This window comes from Manihot esculenta, chromosome 2 (assembly GCF_001659605.2).
Source record: "Manihot esculenta cultivar AM560-2 chromosome 2, M.esculenta_v8, whole genome shotgun sequence".
NCBI lineage: Eukaryota > Viridiplantae > Streptophyta > Magnoliopsida > Malpighiales > Euphorbiaceae > Manihot > Manihot esculenta.
The window spans coordinates 9,385,651-9,403,659 of NC_035162.2; the positions used below are offsets into that span (position 1 = coordinate 9,385,651).

The 18,009-nt window shown below is 42.5% G+C and overlaps 1 long non-coding RNA gene across 1 annotated transcript; it reads left to right on the forward strand.

Annotated features, from left to right (window-relative positions):
- Positions 1 to 1,622: 1,622 nt before the first annotated feature.
- LOC122722114 lies at positions 1,623 to 3,198 on the forward strand. Its single transcript, XR_006348963.1, has 2 exons — positions 1,623 to 1,655; positions 3,004 to 3,198. It is a non-coding gene; the product is annotated as an uncharacterized LOC122722114 (long non-coding RNA).
- Positions 3,199 to 18,009: the final 14,811 nt, after the last annotated feature.

Consider the following 18,009-nt stretch of genomic DNA (forward strand, 5'->3'; position numbering starts at 1 on the left):
TTACAAGAGCACTCTTTACAGCACACTCACTCACAATTCACTTGCACAATCTGTACAAATCCAGCAGGGGGAGGGGGTATTTATAGTGTTCCCCCACCTCCTCATCTAATGGTTGGGAAAATTTGAGAAAATAAAAAAAATTCCTAGCCATTGGATTAATTGGACCAATCAGAGGCTGCCACTTGTCCCTTCTTCCTTGAAACTGGGAGTTGCTGGACTGATCCAGGAGGTTCCAGAATTCTCTGAAGAACTCTCCAAGCTTCTGCCATTTTTCGCCTGGTTGGCCTGCCACGGGTCTGGGACGTGTTGGGGCATGATCTGCACATCTTTCCCCCGTGCCTTGGGCGCTTGGCGAGGTCACAGGCCTGTGGGCTGCCAATTCTGTCAGTTCGCTGGCCAGCCATGGAGTCTGGCGCTATCTCGCCTGTTGGCCAATCGGGGTGTCTGCCTTGCCGAGGTTCCGTGGGCCAGCAATTCTACTGCCCAAGCCAACTCCGCCGAGTGTGCCTCCCTGCGGCAACCAGCTCTGCCAGGTATTCTAGTTCCCCTTTGGCAGGCCTACGGGTCATGCAGTCTCCCTCCTTGGTTGGCCTACGTCGCATCTAGGTTTATCTGTGGTTGGCCTACGAGACTTCCCAGCTCATTCCTGGTTGGCCTACGGGACATCCAAGCATATCCTTGGTAGGCCCATGGGACTCCCGAGCTGCCTGTTGCCAGGCCAGCTACTGCTGGCTGATTTTGCCCTGTAGATTTCTCCCGCTTATCCATTCCGTGTAACATCCTCAAACCCATAGGTAGAGTAGTGCCATCGTGAGGCTATTTCATTCCTAGAGTAAGGGGCATTAGGGGAGGTGCTAGCTTAACTCTAATCTGCTAATAACTGAATCATAGAAAACTTAAATAAAGAAACGGACATATCCAGAAATAAAGCAGACAGTGTGATTAGCGAGTCGGGAACGAGTCACTTTCGAGAGGTGCTTAGGGTTTCCTAATGTGCTTGCTTGAGGTGCTTGTTTATATCCGTCATGCTTGTTTAAGTGAAAAGGGCTTCTAAAGGCTATATGTATAGTTTAGTAGGTCAATCTATGATTATTGAAAGTTTAAAAACTAAATTGAAACATTGGAAAGAGTTTAGTAGGTCAAAGTATAAATATGGAAAGTTAAAACATAAAAATTTAGATTTACTTTCCATGTGTCACCTAACTAAGGAAAGGAGAAATGATAAAGCAAAGTGAAAAAGGGATTTTCATCTTCTCCATCACACAATTGCCGTAGCTCACACCATAGAAGACCAAAGCTTTGTTTTGTCTTCCTTCCACCAAAGCCAAGCCAAAACCTTACCAAAACAACTTCTTCCTTTAACCAAAATTCATCCTAAGATTAAGAGCTAAAGTAACAGCCATATAGTGAAAGAATTGAAGAAGAAAAGTTTAGGGTTCCATATGCACCAAGCTTGAAAATCAAAGGTGAGCTTAGAAATGAGTAGGAAATAGCATCATCTCATTTCTTCATGCATGAATTTGAAGTATACAGCTTTAATTTACAATTTATTCAATCCTTCCCTAAGATATAAATTGGCATAGGTGAAGGAACATCAAAGGGAAAGGAGATAGCTAGAGATTAGAAGAGGAAAAGAAAAGAAGAATTCAAGAAAGGTTTGGTGTTTTAATGATTTTCTGTTTTCCTTTGATTCTGCCATGAATAAGTGAAATTAGAGGTTGATTTTACTTGCTGAAAATGTTGCTTTGATTGTATAAATATGTTATATGAATGTTAAAATGATGTTTGAAAGGCTTAGAGTAAAGAACTTTAACATGGGAGCTAAAAGTGTAAATCTGGCAGAATAGGTTGTAACAGGACAGCTTGTGTTACTAACTTCATAACTTATTGTGTATATATTGAAATTAGGCCTAAGATATACCAAATGAAATCTAAGACAAATATCTAAAACTTTCATGAATTGACAACATTCTGAATCTGTAGTTAAAATGCTGAAAATTGCAAGTGAACCTAAAATGGACACAGTGGTAGTGCATCCGGAACAGAGTCTATTGATTATACCATAACTAATTACATACTTAGTGAAATTTGTTAAGACCAGTGCCAAATGAATCTTAAGAAGTATACCTAAAACTTTGTAGAAGACATTTAAGCTTGAATTTGTATGGAAATGTATGAATCTGATAAGTTTTGTGATACTATTAACAAGTACCAATACTGAACTGATTAAGACCTTATTGAGCAGCTTGTAAAGAAAAATTCATAACTTAAGCTAGGATGATCAGATTTTCATGAACCATACCTTGTTGGAAAGATAAGACATAAATATACATTTCTTATGAAGAAACTGAAGTCAAATTGTAACTCTAAACTGCTTGAAAAGTTTATGCAATATATGGCAGAATGTAGTTTTCTATATTGAAATGCTAAGTCAATAAAGTTTTGCACTATTTGCCATGAGTTTTCCATATTGTAAACCTTGGCATATGATATATGTACTTTGGAAAAAGAAATCAAATAGCTTCAAATGACATGGATTTACATTGATACATTGAGTTAATGATACTTGGCCCTGGTAAACGTAATAGGAGTCGAGGTTAGCTTAAGGGTATGGCATGCCATATAAACATACAGAGTTCGCAGTACTGCTACCGATACATGATCTATATTAGAGGTTACATATCTGGTACCTCATAAGCATGGCCACAGAGCCCTGCTATCACAGTTTTGGCCTCTGAGCCTACCGTTCGGCACCCTGTGCCTACCGTTATAACTCCTTATCTACCTAGTCGATCCTACTATGTGGTTATAAGGGCTAAGATCTTAATTAAGATTGATACTTGATTTTGTGAACTTATTGGTGAATGTTAACATGTTTACATCTACTAGCTTGTAATTGTTTACTTGATTATCTATTTATGTGAGCTTGTTTGTTTTATTCTGTTATTTGTTGTTATCACCCACTGAGCATTAGCTCAGCGTGTTGGTTTTTACCTCACGCAGGTTGTAGATAACGTAGGCACGTGAAGTTCATCAGAGGTCTACATCAGATACCAAGGCCATTATCATAGCTGGTTGTTTTGAGTCTCTGAGTCATAGTGCAGTTATAATTTGGCATGTACAGATTTAATAGAGTGAGTTGTACAGGTTATGTAATCAAAGAATAGTAAGATGTCAAATATCAGTTGATAATTTTTCATGTGTTTTTCATGTGCTACAGTTTGAAATAGTAATGAAACAGATGAGACTCTGTTAACTTTTTGGTTTCAAATCTCACATTTATTTGATGAAATTTTCATGCATTACCTTAAAACTTAATATTTACAGATAAAGGTAATTGATTAGTTGTGATATATCTAAAAAGGTATAGTTTGTGACATTCCTTGCTCTGTCTACTCTTTGATAGGGTAAGGGGTGTTACAATTAGTGGTATCAGAGCATGGTTTAGGCGGTTCTAGGTCATAGTATATATGTGTATATGCATAGTATATGTACATGCCAAAATGAGTTACAGCTATGATATGGTTCTGATGTCAATCTCTTCTTTTTGGGTTTAGGTCGTCTATAAGATGTCATCTGACTCACAGAGAGCAATAGATGAGGAGGTAGAGAGTCATGCTCCCTCTGAGGCAGCTGCACCTGCTGCTACTCCTCCACCTGCTGCTGCTGGCGGACTAGGGCAGGATGCATTATTTCAGCAAATAGCTGAGTTGCTTAGGAGGGTTACACAAAATGTACCAGAGGTACCACCACCACCACCTGTAGCAGTCCAGGTTCCCCCACCTGTGGTAGCTAGGCCTCCAATAGAAAAACTCAGAAAGTATGGTGCAACAGATTTTAGAGGTAAAAAGGAAGATGATCCTTCAGCTGCAGAATTCTGGTTAGAAAGTACAGAAAGGGTTTTACAGCAGCTACAGTGTTCACCAGTAGATAGCTTGATGTGTGCAGTATCATTGCTAAAAGATGAAGCGTATCGATGGTGGACAACTTTAACACAGATGGTTCGACCAGAGCGCCAGACTTGGGAATTCTTTTTGTCAGAGTTTAAGAAGAAGTATGTTGGGGCCTTATATATAGAGGAGAGAAGGAGGGAGTTCTTATACCTCAGACAGGGCAGGCTTACAGTAACTGAGTACGAGCGAGAATTTGTCAGACTTAGTAAGTATGCCACAGAGATAGTTCCTACAGAGGAAGAAAGATGTAAACGCTTTGAGCAAGGATTACATGCTGATATCAGGATGTACCTCACAGCTATGCATCTCAGGGAACTTTCAGTTTTAGTAGAGACGGCCCACAGCCTGGAGCGAATTAAAGAAGAAGAGCAAAGTAGAAGGCAGAAAGGGCAGCAGAAGAGGAGTCAGAACCAGTATTAGGGACAATCCTCTGCATCTCAGACAAGTAGTAAAAGACAGAGGGAATTTCAGCAGACAAGGCAGAGAGGACCACCTAGGCAGATTCAGAGACCTGGGCAGAGTTCAGTAGTAAGGTCTGGACAGCAGACTACCTCAGTATCCAGTACATGAGGACCAGGCAGAGGGTTGCCACCAGTATGTGAGCATTGTGGCAGGAGACATGGTGGAGTATGTCGGAGATTGACTGGGGCTTGCTACTTATGTGGAAGCTCAGACCACTTTATGAGGGATTGTCCTAGAGGCCAGTCAGTGCAGCCTATACAGACAGAGAGATCTTTGCCGACAGGGTCTAGAGGCAGAGGTAGAGGTAGAGGTGAATCTAGCAGTGCTCAGAGTCACAGAGTATCAGAGACAGTAGATAGACCAGACACTAGAGCACCTGCCAGAGCATATGCCATTCGTGCAAAGGAAGACCAGGACAAACCAGATGTTATTGCTGGTAAATTTTCTATCTTTGGCAAATATGTTTATGCATTAATTGATCCTGGTTCCACACATTCATACATCAGCATACCCATCAGTAATGAGAAGGGAATGCAAGTAGAACACTTAGAACATGACATAGCAGTGACCAATCCCTTAGGACATCTTGTGATTGTGAATAGAGTTTATAGAGATTGTCCTATATGTGTGCAAGGTCATACCTTTTTAGGTGACTTGATAGAGTTACCTTTTAGAGAGTTTGATGTGATTTTGGGTATGGATTGGTTGTCTAGACATCATGTCATAGTTGACTGTAAGTTAAAACGAGTTACACTCAAAACATTAGAGGGTTCTGAGGTTATAGTTGTGGGCGAGAGGTCAGATTACCTCTCTAATGTCATATCTGCCACTACAGCTAGGAGGTTGATTAGAAAAGGCTGTACAGCCTATCTGGCTAGTGTAACTGAAACTAAGAAGGAAGGGCCTAATGTGTCAAACCTACCCACAGTATGTCATTTTCCAGATGTATTTCCTGAAGAGTTGCCAGGGTTACCTCCGGAAAGGGAAGTGGATTTTGCTATAGAAGTTGTGCCAGGCACCGCACCTATTTCAATTGCTCCTTACAGAATGACTCCTACAGAATTGAAAGAGTTGAAAATACAGTTACAAGAGTTACTTGATAAGGGTTTTATTCGACCTAGTGTTTCACCATGGGGTGCACCAGTGTTGTTTGTAAAAAAGAAAGATGGATCTCTTCGATTGTGCATTGATTACAGACAGTTGAATAAGGTAACTATAAAGAATAAATATCCACTGCCCAGAATAGATGATTTGTTTGATCAGTTGAAAGGGGCCAGCATTTTCTCTAAAATAGATTTGAGATCGGGTTACCATCAGTTGAGAGTTAAAGGGGCAGATGTGCCTAAGACTGCATTCCGGACACGATATGGACATTATGAGTTTTTAGTTATGCCATTTGGGTTAACAAATGCACCTGCATCATTCATGGATCTAATGAACAGTATCTTCCATCCATATTTAGACCAATTTGTTGTGGTATTTATTGATGATATTCTGGTATACTCTAAAACTAGGGAAGACCATGACAGACATCTAAGGGTAGTATTGCAGACTCTGAGAGAAAAGCAACTTTATGCCAAGTTCAGTAAATGTGATTTTTGGCTCAATGAAATAGCATTTTTGGGACATGTTGTATCAGCAGAGGGAATCAGGGTAGATCCTCAGAAGATAAATGCTGTTCTGGAATGGAAGCCACCAAAGAATGTTGCAGAGGTCAGAAGTTTCTTGGGTCTAGCTGGGTACTACAGACGGTTTGTGAAAGGGTTTTCACTTATAGCAGCTCCATTGACTAAATTGCTACATAAGGATGTTAAGTATGTTTGGGATGATAGATGTCAAGCAAGCTTTGATAGATTGAAGACTATGCTCACTGAAGCACCTATACTTACACAACCTGTTTCTGGCAAGGAATTTGTGATATACAGTGATGCTTCTCACAATGGACTTGGATGTGTTTTGATGCAAGAAGGTAAAGTGATTGCCTATGCTTCCAGACAATTGAAGCCACACGAGAAGAACTATCCTACCCATGATCTAGAGTTGGCGGCCATAGTTTTTGCACTAAAGATATGGAGACATTACTTATATGGTGAGAAATGTTACATCTATACAGATCATAAAAGCCTGAAATACTTGCCCACACAAAAGGAGCTAAACCTGAGACAGAGAAGATGGATGGAGTTACTGAAAGATTATGATTGCATTATAGATTATCACCCAGGCAAAGCTAATCTGGTAGCAGATGCACTCAGCAGGAAATCCTTATTTGCATTAAGAGCAATGAATGCGCAGTTGACTATAGCAGAGGATGGAGCTATCGTAGCAGAATTGAAAGTTAGACCCAACTTACTGCAACAAATTAAAGAAGCACAGAAAGAAGATACAGAGATAGCCTTATGGACTAGACAAGTACAAGAGGGGAAGAAGCAGAAGCATGTGATAAGTGATGATGGTTACTTGTACTATGGTAACAGAGTATGTGTACCTAACATTGGAGAGTTGAAACAGAGTATTCTTACAGAGGCACACAATAGTCCATATGTTATGCATCCAGGTAGCACTAAGATGTATCAAGATCTGAAGATGCACTATTGGTGGCCAGGTATGAAAAGAGATATAGCTGAATTTGTAACAAAATGTTTGACATGTCAACGGGTAAAAGCAGAGCATCAGGTTCCATCAGGGTTATTGCAGCCTATCGCTATACCAGAATGGAAATGGGATAGAATTACCATGGATTTTGTGACAGGATTGCCACTCACACCAAGGAAGAAAGATGCCATATGGGTAATAGTTGATAAGTTAACTAAATCAGCGCATTTCTTGCCAATCAGAATGGATTATACATTGGAAAAGTATGCAGAAGTGTACATTGATGAAATTGTGAGACTACATGGTGTCCCTATCTCTATCATATCAGACAGAGACCCAAGATTCACATCCAGATTTTGGACAAAACTACATGAAGCTTTAGGGACAAGATTGAATTTTAGTACAGCTTTTCATCCTCAAACAGATGGCCAGTCAGAGAGAGTAATTCAAGTTTTGGAAGATATGCTCAGAAGTTGTGTACTTGAATTTGAAGGAAGCTGGGAAAGATATCTCCCACTAGTGGAATTTGCTTACAACAACAGTTATCAGGCTAGTATTAAGATGGCCCCTTATGAAGCATTGTACGGCAGAAAATGTAGAACCCCATTGTGCTGGACAGAACTCAGTGAAGCTAAACTTGTAGGTCCAGAGTTGATAAGACAGACTGAGGAGAAAGTGACGATTATCAAAGAAAGATTGAAAGCTGCAACAGATAGGCAAAAATCATATGCAGATTTGAAAAGAAAAGATATAGAATTTGCTATTGGGGATAAAGTGTTTTTGAAAGTTTCTCCGTGGAAGAAAGTGCTAAGATTTGGCAAGAAAGGTAAGCTAAGCCCTCGGTTTATTGGTCCATATGAAATAGTTGAGCGTGTGGGTCCAGTAGCCTATAGGCTAGCTTTACCTCCAGAGTTAGACAGAATAGCTTTACCTCCAGAGTTAGACAGAATACACAATGTCTTCCATGTATCCATGTTAAGACGATACAGATCTGATCCTTCACATGTCATTCCAGCTGAAACCATTGATGTACAATCTGACCTAACTTATGAAGAGGAACCAGTGAAAATTTTAGCAAGGGAAATGAAAGAGTTAAGAAATAAGAAGATTCCCTTAGTGAAAGTGTTGTGGAGAGATCATAAGGCAGAAGAAGCTACATGGGAAAGTGAAGAAGTGATGAAGCAACAATATCCCCAGCTATTCACAGCAGGTAAAATTTCGAGGTCGAAATTTCTTAAGAGGGGAAGAGTTGTAACATCCTCAAACCCATAGGTAGAGTAGTGCCATCGTGAGGCTATTTCATTCCTAGAGTAAGGGGCATTAGGGGAGGTGCTAGCTTAACTCTAATCTGCTAATAACTGAATCATAGAAAACTTAAATAAAGAAACGGACATATCCAGAAATAAAGCAGACAGTGTGATTAGCGAGTCGGGAACGAGTCACTTTCGGGAGGTGCTTAGGGTTTCCCGACGTGCTTGCTTGAGGTGCTTGTTTATATCCGTCATGCTTGTTTAAGTGAAAAGGGCTTCTAAAGGCTATATGTATAGTTTAGTAGGTCAATCTATGATTATTGAAAGTTTAAAAACTAAATTGAAACATTGGAAAGAGTTTAGTAGGTCAAAGTATAAATATGGAAAGTTAAAACATAAAAATTTAGATTTACTTTCCATGTGTCACCTAACTAAGGAAAGGAGAAATGATAAAGCAAAGTGAAAAAGGGATTTTCATCTTCTCCATCACACAATTGCCGTAGCTCACACCATAGAAGACCAAAGCTTTGTTTTGTCTTCCTTCCACCACCAAAGCCAAGCCAAAACCTTACCAAAACAACTTCTTCCTTTAACCAAAATTCATCCTAAGATTAAGAGCTAAAGGAACAGCCATATAGTGAAAGAATTGAAGAAGAAAAGTTTAGGGTTCCATATGCACCAAGCTTGAAAATCAAAGGTGAGCTTAGAAATGAGTAGGAAATAGCATCATCTCATTTCTTCATGCATGAATGGGTGTTACATTCCGCCTGGCAGGCCTTCCACCCTGCCAGCCAATCCGTCCGTAGGCCTACTGGCCAATCCGAGTTAGGCAACCCACATCTGATTTTGGCAACTCAGCCCGTCAAGGCTTCACCAGCCAATTTCCAGCATATATCGCCCCTGATGGTGGCCAGTTGGCCCATTCAGCCAGTTGGACTTGGGGGAGCTCCTTGGGTCAGTAACATTCTCCTCTAGCTAATGTGGCGACGCCCTCGTCGCCCCTTGCTAGTAGGCTAGCACCTCATCCTCTCTTTCCCATAAGTTGAGCTCATGCTCCCAAGTTGCTTTAGCATCGGACAGGCCCTTCCATCGTACCAAGTACTCCTTGTAACTTGGATGGTTGGCTCTCCTTGGCACTACCCGATGAGACACAATTTCCTTCACTTGTTTGGCATAGCTCTTGCCAATAGCAGCTGGTGCCCGGTGAGATACCCCTCTACTCGGCTCACCTTTATCCTTATGGAAAGGTTTCAGCATGCTCACTTGGAACACAGGATGAGCTTCAATATGCTCAAGCAATTTTACTCGATATGCCACATTTCCAACCTGTTTCTCAATCGGGAAGGGGCCCTCATACCTTCGAAGAAGCACTTTATGGACTTTTTCATAATTCCTCAGCAAATGTGGAAGGAGTTTGACCATCACTAAGTCTCCCTCCTTAAACTCCACATGCCTCCTTGAAGCATCAACCCACTTTTTCATCTTCTTCGATGCCTTGCTAAGGTATTCTTTAGCAATTTCTCTTTTCTCCTGCCATCCCTTAGCCAGCTTGTATGCACCTGGGCTCCTCCCTCCATAGCTTGTGGCAACTGTGTGAGGGGTGAGAGGTTGTCTCTCCGTGGCAATTTCAAACGGGCTAGCTCCAATGGCTTCAGATTTTTGCAGATTATAGGAGAATTGAGCTACATCAAGGAGCTGCACCCAATCTTTCTGATTGGCACTAACAAAGTGCCTCAAATACATCTCCAGCAAGGCATTGACTCTTTCTGTCTGCCCGTCGGTTTGTGGATAGAAAGAGGTGGAAAAGTTCAGCTCCGTGCCCAGCAGTTTGAACAACTCGGTCCAAAATTTCCCCGTGAACCGTATGTCACGGTCACTCATAATTGACCGAGGTATGCCCCAATACTTTACAACATATCGAAAGAACAACCGGGCAGCATCTTCAGCATTAAACTTATCAGGGACAGGGATAAAGGTGGCATACTTGCTAAACCTGTCCACAACCACCATAATATTTCCACATCCATCCACCTTTGGGAGCCCTACAATGAAGTCCATGGAAATCGACTCCCACGGCTTTTCTGGAATGGGCAGGGGCTCCAACAGGCCAGCGGGCTTCCTCTGCTCGCCCTTGTCTTGCTGGCACACCAGGCAAGTTCTCATATAGGCCTCCACGTCATGCTTCAGTCGAGGCCAGGAGTAGGCTCGCTCCACCAATGCCCTGGTGCGGTTTATACCAGGGTGTCCAGCCCATAGAGAGTCATGACACTCTCTAATGATATCCTTGTGCAAGTCTCCCCAGTCAGGAACATATAGACAGCCTGATTCTGTCTTCAGCAGCTCCCCATCGACGACATATTTGCGCACTCTGCCAAGCCGGGCCCAATCCAGCAACTCCTGCGAGTGCTTATCATGCTTCATGCCTTCTTTTGTCCGCTCGTCCAGCTGTAATGTGGGCACGCTTGTGGCTGCCAATTCCGCTTTCCTGGATAGAGCATCAGCCATAAGATTCGCACGGCTGGGCTTGTATTCCATCATAAAATAAAACTCTCCCAGGAAGGCTTGCCACCGAGCTTGCTTTGGTGTCAGCTTTTTCTGGGTCAGAAAATAGCTGGTAGCTACATTGTCTGTCCTCACCAAAAATTTAGATCCCAAAAGATAATGCCTCCACATCCTCAAGCAGTGCACTACAATAGTCATTTCTTTCTCTTAGACCGTATAGCGCCTCTCGGTGTCGTTTAGCTTTCGGCTTTCATAAGCAACTGGGTGGCCTTCTTGTATCAGCACCCCACCTATGGCATAGTCAGAGGCATCAGTTTGGACTTCGAATGGTTTGGAGAAATCGGGCAGGGCAAGCACTGGTTCTTTAGTCATGGCTTGCTTCAGGCCGTCAAAGGCCCTTTGACACCTATCGTCCCAATCCCACTGGTTGTTCTTCTTCAGTAGATCAGTTAGTGGGGCAGCAATGGAAAAGTAGCCTTTAATGAATCTCCGATAATAGTTAGCTAGTCCGAGGAAAGATCGTAACTCCGTCACTTTCTTTGGAGGCTGCCATTCATTAATGGCTTTGATTTTGCTTCGATCCATCCTTACCTTGCCTTCTCCCACTATGTGACCAAGGAAGGGTACCTCCCTTTGTGCAAAGAGGCACTTCTCCTTCTTGACATACAATTCATTTTCTTTTAGCACCTTGAAGACTTGCCTCAAATGCTCATCATGCTCTTGTAGTGTATTGCTATAGATAACAATATCATCCAAGTACACTACTACAAATTTATCAAGGAAGGGGTAGAGCACTTTATTCATGAGAGTGCAGAATGTGGCAGGTACATTAGTGAGGCCAAAAGGCATCACAAGAAACTCATAGGATCCATACCTCGTTACACAAGCCGTCTTGTGTTCATCTCCCTCAGCAATGCGGACCTGCCAATAGCCCGATCTCAAATCCAGCTTGGTGAACCAGTGTGCACCGCCAAGCCTGTCGAAGAGGTCCGCAGGCAATGGGATTGGGTACTTGTTTTTCACAGTGATTTTATTTAGAGCCCGATAGTCCACACACATTCACAACGAGCCGTCTTTCTTCTTTTGAAATAGGACAGGAGCTCCATAGGGCGATTTGGACGGTTGGATAAAACCAGCATCCAGGAGCTCATTAAGCTGCCTCCTCAGCTCCTCCAATTCTGGGGGTGCAAGCCTATATGGCACACCCGAAGGTGGTTTGGCACCAGGCTCCAACTCTATAGCATGATCCACCTCCCTCCTTGGTGGCAGTTTCTTAGGCAATTCGAGTGGCATCAGCTCCTTGGACTCCTCTAAGACATCCAGCACCTCCACGGGTATGGCACCAGTCTTCACTTCGTCCTTCTCCTTCAAGGAGACAAGGTAGGTTGGCTCCTTTCTCCTGACTCCCTTGTTTAGTTGCATAGCCAAGAGTGACTGACTATGGCTAGACTTTCCCCGTGCTAGAGGAATGGTGCAAATGTTCCCATTCTCCACAATGCACATGGAGTCAGCAAAGGGAATGGGGATTGCTTTTACCTTGTCCATAAATTCCATCCCCAAAACACAAGGATAATCATCCATAATTACAATAGTGAAGTCAAGAGTCCCAAGCTACTCACCTATTTGTACCTTGACATCCCTTGCCACACCATGGACCATATTGGGCTTGGAGTTGACTGCCTTCAACCATGCCAGAGTGGGTTCATAACTCACTCCCATCCGATTTGCATCCTCCAGCCTAAGAAAATTGTTGGAAGCACTAGTGTCGACCAAGGCACACACCTTGTTGTCCCCCATTTTTATGTTAACATAGAGCTGACCTTTCCTCTCCTTGGGTGGCTCCTGCTTGCTTATAGTTGCCAATTGGAGTGATCCCATGCTTGCCTCATCAGTCTTTTTGCTGCTGCCTTCCTTGTCCTCAACCATGGCAGAGAGCTTATTTCTCTTTGGACAGTCTCTAGCACGGTGAGGGCCTTCACAAAGGAAGCATTTCATGGGCAACCGGGCTGCTGGATTCTTGTTGGAGGAATACTCAGGCTTCTTGAATCTGAAAGTATTCTCCTTCTTCTTGCCACTCTTTTGGCTGTCACTTGGCCTGGGGCTAGCTTCAGTAGGTCCCTTGCCCTTGATAATCTTGGCCTTGCCTTTGTCGGGCTGCTTTCTAAATTCCACCAAAGACTCAGCAATGGCAATTGCTATGGCCAAGTCTTGAGCTCCCCTTCTTTGGACTTCCAGCTTTGCCCAATGCTGCAAGCCATCCAAGAAAGCAAACAAGGCTTCATTATCAGGGTAGTCAGGGATCTCAAGAATTACCTCAGAGAATTCCTTGACATAGTCTCGAATACTCCCCCGTTGGGTCAACCTACGCAGCTTGGCTCTTGCCTCCGAAGCAGCATTTTCAGGGTAAAATTGCTTCTTCAACTCTTTCTTGAAATCACTCCAAGTAGCCACCGTGCAGAGGCCTTTTTCTATGTCAGCATAGTGCCTCCTCCACCACACCATGGCAGTGTCGGCCAAATATAGGGATGCACTGTCCACCTTGACACCTTCATCAGTGATCCCCATGGCTCTAAAGAATTGCTCCATGCTCCACAAGAAGTTGTCTATCTCCTTAGCATTTCTGGAGCCTTTGAAAGGGGCAGGTTTTGGCACCTCCATCCGCTGTGGAGTGGCTGCCATCCCTACGGACATGGACAGGCTAGCAACGTTGCCTTGTGCCACGGCTCTCTTCAACAATGCTAGCTCATCCACTACTTCCCTTACTCTGCCTAGCACTCTATCCAGTTCTTCCCGCAAGAACTGATTTTCTTCCTTCAGCGTGGCAATTTCCTCCCCCAGGCTGTGGCGGGTTGTCTCATTATCACTAGCCAGCCTATCGATGGCACCGTTCAAGGCAGTTTGCACCTCCTCCCGGAACTCATTAGCAGCCGTTGTGAGTTCTTCCAAGTGCAAGTCTATTTCCTCGAACTTCTCCTCGCCATCCACGAGCTTCAGCTCTACCTTGGCCAGCCTAGTCTCCACATCTCCCAACTCACTAACAGTGCGAGAGGGTTCACGAGACTTACCCCTGGTCCCCTTCTTGCGTCCAGCAGGTTGAGAGACCACAGCGGGCTGCTCCTCGCCACCAGCTTGGCCACCATGGACAGATTGCTCAACTGGATCTGCCATGCTCACTTCCAACTGCTCTGATACCACTTGTCACGTTCCTTGCCAAAAGACTCAATGATTTCGTCTCTCCAAGGCCACGTGCGGCACTTAGACCACTCCTCTGGGCTAAGTCAGCCTTCTTACCAGCAGCAGTTCACCTATAGTAGGTTGAACTCAGCAGAGTGCACAGCACCCTTGGAAGTATTTGGCTAATGAACACAAGTAACAAGCAAAGAAGGAAGTAGAGTGATTGCAGAAGATTGAAAAGGGAAGCTTGCTTTGTATTGCTATAAGAACAGAATTACAAGGGCACTCTTTATAGCACACACTCACTCACAATTCACTTGCACAATTTGTACAAATCCAACAGGGGGAGGGGGTATTTATAGTGTTCCCCCACCTCCTCATCTAATGGTTCGGAAAATTTGAGAAAATAAGAAAAATTCCTAGCCATTGGATTAATTGGACCAATCAGAGGCTGCCACTTGTCCCTTCTGCCTTGAAACTGGGAGTTGCTGGACTGATCCAGGAGGTTCCAGAATTCTCTGGAGAACTCTCCAAGCTTCTGCCATTTTCGCCTGGTTGGCCTGCCACGGGTCTGGGACGTGTTGGGGCATGATCTGCACATCTTTCCCCTGTGCCTTGGGCGCTCGGCGAGGTCACAGGCCTGTGGGCTGCCAATTCTGTCAATTCGCTGGCCAGCCATGGAGTCTGGCGCTATCTCGCCTATTGGCCAATCGGGGTGTCTGCCTTGCCGAGGTTCCGTGGGCCAGCAATCCTACTGCCCAAGCCAACTCCGCTGAGTGTGCCTCCCTGCGACAACCAGCTCTGCCAGGTATCCAAGTTTCCCTTTGGCAGGCCTACGGGTCATGCAGTCTCCCTCCTTGGTTGGCCTACGGCGCATCTAGGTTTATCCGTGGTTGGCCTACGAGACTTCCCAGCTCATTCCTGGTTGGCCTACGGGACATCCAAGCATATCCTTGGTAGGCCCATGGGACTCCCGAGCTGTCTGTTGCCAGGTCAGCTACTGCTGGCTGATTTTGCCCAGCAAATTTCTCCCGCCTATCCGTTCCGCCTGGCAGGCCTTCCACCCTGCCAGCCAATCCGTCCGTAGGCCTACTGGCCAATCCGAGTTAGGCAACCCACATCTGATTTTGGCAACTCAGCCCGTCAAGGCTTCACTAGCCAATTTCCAGCATATATCGCCCCTGATGGTGGCCAGTTGGACTTGGGTGAGCTCCTTGGGTCAGTAACAAATAGCATATGGGGGCTTTATAATGCACAGGGAGAATGGAAATCAGAGCTAAAAGATATTTAAGTGATTGTTGAACAATACTTCTCCAATATCTACACTTCGTATGGTCCATCTGACCTACAATCCCTTACAGAGGGACTCCCTTGCAAGGTTACAAATGACATGAATGCAAAGTTGACACTTCCTTTTTGTGCAGCAGAAATCAAACAAGCTGTCTTTAGCATGTATCCTTTGAAGGCTCCTGGTGAGGACAGTTTAACAGCCCTCTTTTTCCAAAAATACTGGGATGTTATTGGCCATGAGACCAGTTCTGCTATTTGACATTTTTTTGAAGGAGGAAGAATGCTACCTAATGCCAACCATACAATTTTCTCCCTCATTCCGCAAGGTAAGCAAGTGTCTTGTATAGGTGATCTCTGGCCTATCGGCCTTTGTAATGTTTTTTACAAAATAATTGCAAAGGTTTTGGTTAATAGGTTGCGACCGTTTATGGACTTAATTGTGGACGTAGAACAGAATGCCTTCATCCAAGATCAGTCATGAGGTTATGCATAGTTTAAAGCTTCGGAAGAGAGGTTCTAATAATGGTAAGACTGTCAAGTTAGATGTCAGCAAGGTCTATGAATGTGTGGAATGGGATTTCCTTAAACGCATGATGGATTGTCTTGGTTTCCATCCTAAATGGATCAGTTGGATCCTTCAATGTGTCACTTCAGTGTCAGCATATTGCTGTATCCATTTGGGTGCACTTGCCTCTTAGACTTTGTTCATCCCTGCTACACAGTTCAAATTTTAAAGACTGTTGGTTGGCCTTACAGCATCATGTTTCAAGCAGTCAGGACAGGGAGCATCTTCCTCAAACAGCTTGTTTTATTCTTTGGCACCTATGAAAAGACAGAAACTTTGCGGTCTTCAACAAAACCAGCCTACCTTTTTATGATGTAATCTCCGCGGCTACTAAACATCAAGAGGACTTTAACGAGGCTAATTCTGCCGAGTTAAATTCAAGTTCCAATCTGCAAATTTCTGATCTATCTTCTTCAGTGCCTACTTGGAATCCACCTCCTCTCAACTTAGTGAAAATTAATTTTGATGCTGCTACTGATATTGCTGGTAGAAGAGGCTCTATTGTGTTGTTGCTAGAAACCACCTTGGGCATATTTTAGACTGGTCTTGTCGTCTTTGGGATTCTTGCTCTGATCCCCTTACGCTGGAAGGACTTGCTTGTAGGGAAGTTTTAATTCTTGGCAAGAATAGAGGTTGGATGAACTGTCAGTTTAAAGGAAATTCTGTTACTGTCATTAATGCTTGCTTGGGCAGAAACCACCCCTCTCCATTCATGCAACTGTTAATGATATTGCTTTTTTGGCTCTCTTTTTTAGAAACTGTTGTTTCTTTTTGTTAAAAGATCTGCTAATCAGCTAGCTCACAATCTTAGCAAAAAGTTCTTAAAGGACTTAAATTTCAGATGTAACCGTGCCTTTCAGCACCACTTTGTTCCAGGTTCGCCATGTTAATGGCTTTTTAGAATACAATTAAACATTTACCTTTCTGACAAAAAAAAAAAAAAACTTATTAAGGGAAAAAATTATTATTCCCGTGAGTATGTGCATGATAAATAAAACGCTAATATTTAAAAGAAGATCTCACTTTCAAGTAGAGTATATTATACACTTTTTTGGATTAATTAAAATTGAAAAAGAAAATTACTCAAACTATACCTATTACCTCACTATATTCCATAGTCAAGCTAACAGACTGAACCCCTCACTCTTAAAAAGCATTGCTTGCATGAAAACCTTATTACCAACAAAGAATAGAGTTATTTTTTCAAAATTATAATGGGAGATTTATAATTTAGTTATTTTTTCAAAATTATAATGGGAGATTTATAATTTAGTCTCTGAATATTATTATTATTAACAAGTCAGTCCCTGCACTTTTAAAAACCTATTAAAATATTTTTGTCTTTTCTCTCCATCAATAAAATAGACCTTCCGTCTATTTTTAGCGTTAAAAATATAATAAAAGACCAAATTACCCAATTTTTTTCCTCCTCCTCCTTCTTCTTCTTCTTCCTCCTCTTCTTCTTCTTTGGTTCTTCTTTCTCTTCTTCTTCTTTGATTCTTTTTTGATTTTTCTTTTTATTATTCTTCTCGAAGGAAGAGGAGATTCTTCTTCATCTTTTTCTTTTTCTTCTTCTTATCATCATCATCTTCTTCTTCTCCTTCTTCTCCTCCTTTTTCTTCTCCTTCATCATCATCATCTTCTTCTTCTTTTTCTTCTTTCTTTAAGGAGGAGGAGGACTATTTCGTTGATGAAAAAAAACGATAATAACATTTTAATAGATATAAAAAAAGATAATGACATTTTAATAGATATAAAAAAAGATAAAGACATTTTAATATATATATATAAACAAAATAAGGATATTTTAATAGATATAAAAAAGATAAGGATATTTTAATTGATATGAGAAACGATAAGAACATTTTAATAGATTTCTGAAAATATGGGGACTGACTTGTTAATAATAGCAATATCCAATGACTAAATTAGAAATTTTATTTGAGGGTAAAATTGAATTTTAAAAATTTTATCCCTTATCTTTTATCTATTTTAAATGGAAAAGAGAACGAAAGGGCTATTTCGTTGACGAAAAGAAAAAATAATAATGTTTTAATAAATTTTTAAAATTGCAGGAACTGATGTAACGACCCGGAAATCCGACCCGTTACCGGCGCTAGGATCCAGATACTGACTGAATACTCTGTTCATGAGATCCATGAATGTTGCAGGGGCGTTGGTCAGCCCAAACGGCATCACAAGGAACTCAAAATGCCCATAT